The following is a 6,819-nucleotide window of genomic DNA, read 5'->3' on the forward strand; positions in this document are numbered from 1 at the left end:
AGAACATGTTTTCACATGCCAGGAAGAAAGGAAAATTGAAAGCAGATTGCGTGGGGAAATAATAATGTCCATTCAGCTAAAGGTAATCTTCACCTACAGTGGGGGAGTTCTTCAATCTATGATGGAGACGTAATGGTGATCATAGCAAAGATGGGGAGGTGAGTGCTGTTATTTGGAGTAAATCAGCACTGATCTCTGTTAGTGGGAAGTAGCTCGATCCCCCCCATACCCCTCCACCTTCACTACATGGTGAGCTCTACTTTTGCATTGTTTCTGGATTTTTTTTTTTTATTACTGGCATACAGAACATGCCCAAGGCCTGCAGTTCATGCTGCCATCTCTACAGCATAAAGACTTCACATTTTATTTTGATACCTGCTCAGAAAGACAGGGTGCATTCCCAGTTCAGGAAGGAGTGAAGAATACCCAGAGTGAGAAGAACAGCAAGAAACTGCCTGAGATGTAGGCATGCTACAACACAGCATTAATGTGTGAGGCTTTGGCAGAGTCAACTGTGCAGAAGGGATTTGGGACATATAGGAGGAAGCCAAAAGGCATAAATTGCTGAGTTGTTCTGAGCAAAACAATAGTTTTCAGAGAAGGGGCAGTTGTTATTGTTTGTTGGCATTTTCCCATGTTGATACTGTGCTTTGACACATAAAGACTGAACTAAATTCAAGCCATGGAGCACACAGTGAGCAGTGTACCTCAAAGAACCCTGAAATTAACATCATTGGCCTTTATTCCTGTGACACACACAGACAATTAACCACAACACTTGGAGAGAAATATTCACATATTCAAGCTTTCAGAATAACACCTGGCTGAAAGGCAGTGCTTTGCTGCCCCCTCTGGTTGAAAGTTTCACCTCTGTCATGCCTTTAACCACACCCACATCAGTGATGTCACAGGGTCCTGGAGTACACCTGTACATCACTGCAGCAAGGTGAGAAGTTAAAAAAACTGGAGGTCAGTAAACACAACATTTATAAAGGGTGTTAAGTTACTCTTTAAACATGTCGAAAAGGGGTGGATGACAACACCAGAGCCAGGATCACCAATGTCTTTACTGATAAATTAAAGCAGGCTAATGTATTGTTATGTAGGCAAAGCCTTTTGTTAAGTTATTAATCTTCTCAATACATTTTCATTGGCCTACCACTGCATGATTTGCCAAAATATGAAGCATTTCTTGTTACCCTTTCTCGGTCACTTAATCCACTGCCTTGGAGGACTTGCTGCCTTTTAACCATAAATAGGAAACGTTTAATGTGTTAATTCTCTGAACTAATAGATGCATTCAACAGCAGCACAAAAGTAGAGTGCATGCACTAAGAACCTTTTTTTTTTTAGCATTGATCCTATTGAATCTAATTCTGATACTCATGCAATAGTTAGCAGCAATACTTCTGGTATCATTCTAACCAGCTGTAATGTGCAACAACTGTTTATGAAAGGATAATAGTAAGTCTTCTCATTCCTGGGTAGATATGTTACAGATCAGATCAGAGCATTAGAGGAAGTCTGGTGTTATCCTACGTTTGTTATTGTCAACAAAAATCCACTGGAAAAAGACCAAAACCAAAAGTGCATGAATTAGTACTGGCTGGTTTTCCCAGCCTGTATCTGGCTCTCAGCTCCAAGGTCAGTGGTTCCTGGAGACTGCTCACACAAATGTAATTCAATAAAAAAAAAACATGCTCAGTCATTTTCCTAAACTTTTTTTGTTTGTTTGTTTTGTTTTTCTTAAGGTTTATTATCATTTCTACATATTTGCTTCACATACAGGGAAACAAAATGCCATTCCTCATGGACCTCTGTACAAAACAAACACAGCATTTGCACATCACTTTCCCTCTGGATATCAACACACAGTCGACAGCACCGAGTCTCATCAGTGACAATGATGATTCCCTGTCGTTTCAGTAACGAGTCAGCCCATTGCGCTTCATTGTTGTGTCCAGAATGTTGCTGTGAAGTCTTGTTTCGATGAAAACAAAGACGCCGCCGTTCTTTATTTCACACTGGATAGTCCATCATACTCATTCTGTCAGTCTGCACAAGATTCTGGCAGCTGTAGCTGAGATTCATTGCATAAAGTTGCACTTCTTTACAGATGAAGACAAAGAGAGGCTGATACGTCTGCACACGCTGCCACGCAGTAGTTTTTAGCAAATGTTACTCAAACAGGAGTAAATATTGTATTTGTCAGGGACCATTTTCAGTGTTGGGTTAATACATATTCATGGATACATTCGGTGCAACAGTTTGGTAGACTGAAGGGTTTTTAATTGGACACCAACAGAACAATAAGCTATCAGGCTTTGGATATGCAGGCAATATGTAGGATCAACTGATTGTTGGTTGTGGGCTTTGAGATTTGTTCATAATAAGAAAAGTATAGAAATGTTAAGGCTGCTGGTGGCAGCACAGACAGGAAGGACCCAAGCACAGACGTACATGCAGGCAGGTGCAGTGAAGAAACTTTAACAGATAAAGTGACGAGGACCAGGCTTACAGACAAATGGATGGACAAGCAGGTAGGCAGGTAAGCAGGTAGAGAAAACAGGTTACCACAAGCAGGTAGCAGTCACATAGGGAAACACGGAGAGACATAAGCAGGCGATCTGACAAGAAGCTGGAAATAGCTGGTTTAATGACGAAATAGCTGGGATAATGAGGAAAGTGGGAACTGGTGTGTGAATGGGATGGGAAGCAGGAAACTTCAAGCAGACAACCCGGTGGCAGAACAGACGAAGAGCAGGAGACCTCGGGCAGACGGTCAGGGGGCTGGAGAGCTGATGAGGAGGAAACATTGGGTGGGCTGCCTAGGGGCTGGAGAGGAAAGCTGAAGACCTCATCTGGGCAGATCGAGGGGCTGGAGAGCAGGAGAGCTTGGGATCTTGGACGGATAGCCAGCAGGATACAGAGGTGGAGCTGCTCAAAGGCACAAAGGGAAACACGTGGAGACATAAGCAGATCTGACGAGGAGCAGGTGGCTGGTTTATATCTCGGATAATGAGGAAAATGGGAACTGGTGGTTGAGAAAGGAAGACAGGTGAGCAGGTGGACCTGGCAGTCAGGTGAGTGGGATAGGGAGGAAAGTCTGAGGACATCTGGTGGGTGAATGGAGAGTGACAGGAGATGGATGATAAAATAGAGGCTAAGGATGGTAGGGGAGAAATAGTCCAAAGACAAATCTTGACAAAAATATAAACAGACTTATCCTTTAACATCGGTGGAGAAATGACCATGTAGATAAATAGAATAAATTCAGTGATGCACATCAATCACTTCATTTGTTGTTTTGTTTGATGTTTGTTTAAGCTAAAACATTTCCATAAACATAAGTAGTTTCTACACTTCACTTTGTTTTTTGATGGAGTATGGTCATTTAGCTCATAACTGAGAGCAAACTTTATTCTGATATTATTCTGTTTCCAAAAACAAAAGATGTCTATTTTATTTGCAGTGCAACAAACCAATCAAAAAGATTTTTTCCTGACCTGCAGACCACCAGCTTCTGTCTAAAGAAGGTTCATGCACTACTGATTCAATGGGCTCCTCCCTGAATGGTTCTGATGGCTGCTCTTGGAAAACTAACCCTGAAAGAGGACGATTTTTGTAAGAATGTTCACAAGGGTTGTCTCCTAAATCTAAAACAGTCAGTACAGATATGGCCAGGAAGCAGACAGCCCATGAGCTCCCACGGGCTTTTGGTCTGAACATTACATACCTAAAGTGATGGGGTTCTTAGGGACATTTCCTTCTTATATTGGCAGGAAGACAACATAAAAATCATGTAGTTTACAAATAACGCCAGCAATACGGGTCAACTCTTAACGCCTGTCCAATTCCATGTCAAATTTACTTTCCAAATGTCATGCCTACAAGATAATGTGCTGGTTGCTACTTGTGCCGAGGGTGGCTAAGCAGAGTAAAAATGTCAATAAATCGTTGAGTTTTGCTCAGGGTGGGAGAGCTGGAGATGTCTCAGGAAGAACTATGGAGCGGTTTTCTATTTAGCTTCCCCCTCAGCTGTGCCTAGTCTTATCATAACAGGAATCACTAAAGGTTTAGCTGTGACATTTTAAGATGATATTACTGCTGATTACAATGACACCGTGCCCAGGAGGCCGATTTCTATCAGACGGAGAGAGCATGTAGATCATGTCATGCATCACCACACAATGCCTTTTGAACAACAAGGAAGGTTTTTTTTTTCATTTTTTATTTTTAGTAGATAAAAGTCATACATTTCTACAGGCGTTCCTGCTATAATATCTCAAAAGTCCTCACATGCACCTTCCATTCACGCAAACGGTTTGGTTGCAGTGCTGTGACACAAGAAAGACAAGTGGTGTGAAAGCAGTTTCAAGCAGATTCAATAAGAGAGAAGATATTATCTTGCTGTTGGTTTAACAAGTCAAATATCTTTTCTCTGAGATCAATAAATCACTGCCTGCAAATTACTTACAGTGAAATAGTGAGGGATGCCTTTCAAGTGATTCATTTGCATTTTCATTGAGTGTTTTTGTTTTCGGAAGCATTCTCCGCTCCTTCCTGGAAAGGTCAATGGGAAACGGTTAGTGTCTGCTTTATCTGCATGAGCCAACTCTCAAGTTCAGCCAAGTAAGAAATAAGATTATCTTTATAGAAGCCAGTGTGAGAATCTGGCCTTTGAATCTTATTCAGTAGAGTATTAATGTCTTAGTGGGTAGAATCACCTTAAACTGCTATTAAAATAACCACAGTCTTGAGCAGGATGTTTTTTCAATTCGCTGAGCCCCTCATGTTTAATGGAAATTGAGTGTCTCACCTTTTACATCAGTTGATCTTAACGTTTAATAGATTCTTTTAAGGATATTAATCTTTTCCATTATATCTTTGTCATGGATAAGAGTGAGGCATATTTCTCTCAAGCAAAGCAACTCATTAACTTCCCAGACACACCTAGGCTGTGATATGAGAAAACTCAGGTGAAAAGCAGAATAAAAAGCGGTTTGCCAACATAATGTATGCCTTGCTCTGTTTTTTTTTTTTTTTAAAGCTTACATTTAAAACTGGAAATGCAAATGCCTTTTTCCTCCATTATTTCCTGAGTCCGATTGACATTTACTCAGAGCTATACTATTTGATCCCACCATTAAGTCAAATGTGACTGCATGCACATTATGAAATTTTCAAATTAACAAAAAGTGCTAGAGAATCGTGGTGTTAGGCAGAAAAAAATAGAGCTAGCACACTGAAATTTCAACATAAGTAGCCATTCTTTTAGCCCAAACTGCTGATGGCAGTCTCCAGAGAGAGCAGATGCTGTTGCCTTCTGGCTCTGGGCTTCACCGTTCCATCCCAGTAACTGCCTCTGTGCCTCCGGAGATTTGCTACTGTAAAAACTGCTCTCTCTCTCTCTCAACACATCCAGGTGAAGAAAACACTAATACAATAGGTGGCTTTTATTCCTGCCTTTAAGAATGTCATCAGCAGTCAGTGGTTATCTGGGTTAAGCACATGGGGCTATGTTAATAATTGAGATTAAATGTATAGCATGTGCCACGTGTGATGTGAATGTCTTGGATTTGCTATTTTTAAGATTGTAGAATCAGATATAAAAACATTAAACAGGGAGATTACAGTTTCTTTGAAAGGACTTTGAAAGGGGATGGAATCTGTAGAGAAGACATTTTCTTCCCAAAGTCATACAATCAATCATTTTCATCACCTCTATTGTGTGCTCCTCAAGTCATACGGTTGACATGGCGCATTGAAGTCACGTTGGCTCCATCACATCACATGACAACCCCAAAATTGTGGTTGTTCATGTAATTGAACTTGCCTGCTCTCCTGTGATGCCTGAATTCATCTCCTGAGATGAAACCACATTTGCCCTTCAAATGTTTACATTAGCAGCTGAATGGCATGAACATAATCATTTGGTCATGTTCCTGTAGCAGCCATATGTTATCTGTCAGGGATCCAAATACCAGATCATACTTGTAAAGGAGTTGTGTCTATCCCTTTGTTTTGGTTGATGTCGGAACATATCTTTTTCTACCACTGTCAAACACCAAAAATAAGTCAGAAAACTGGTAAAGTACAGAGCAATTCAACCCTTCCAAAACTGACATGCATGCATGGACAGAAAGTAGTTATGCGTTATTTTTTTTGGAATATCAGGTGGCTTCTGAAGATACATAATTCAGACAGAAATCCGCGAGAGATATGTCAAATCTCTGCTGGTCCTCTTTTCCATCTGAAAGGGCCTCAGCAGAAATCTCGGTCTAACCCCCCCGACAAGGTCAGAGTGTCTCATGCAACCTTTTGTGGAAAGCACTCAGCACAAAAATATGGACCCTAAACTATTTGATACCTGCTGTTTGCACTCTAAAGGCAGCTCACTAGAGATGATTATGCAGACCCACCCCGCCGCTCTCCATCCCAGAGTATTTGTTCTGGCCAATGTTGACTGAATGTGACTTGAACAGCTGGGGGCATCTGCAGAGGTCACATGAAAACCTGTCTGCAAGTGATAATGTAATTCTAGATACCTGATGGTTGGATGGCAGAAAATTAATAGATGACATTAGAATATGAAATTTGTAATTACGACAAAGAAGAAATTTAAGCTTTATGTGTTCTTCTGCATTAATTGTGCTCTTTATATAAGTTTTGCCAAAGAGGTATGACTTTGGTATCACTGGCAATATTGGTGCTAATTTGATTGGTATAATATCTTTGTGAGCAGCCACTAACCTCTAACCCAAGATAACCTAATTAAAAGTCATACTGACATTAACACAAATCATTAAAGACCACCCT

This window comes from Trachinotus anak, unplaced genomic scaffold (assembly GCF_046630095.1).
Source record: "Trachinotus anak isolate AG129_WGS33_773 ecotype Australia unplaced genomic scaffold, CSIRO_AGI_Tana_v1 ptg000004l, whole genome shotgun sequence".
In the NCBI taxonomy this organism is placed as follows: Eukaryota; Metazoa; Chordata; class Actinopteri; order Carangiformes; family Carangidae; genus Trachinotus; species Trachinotus anak.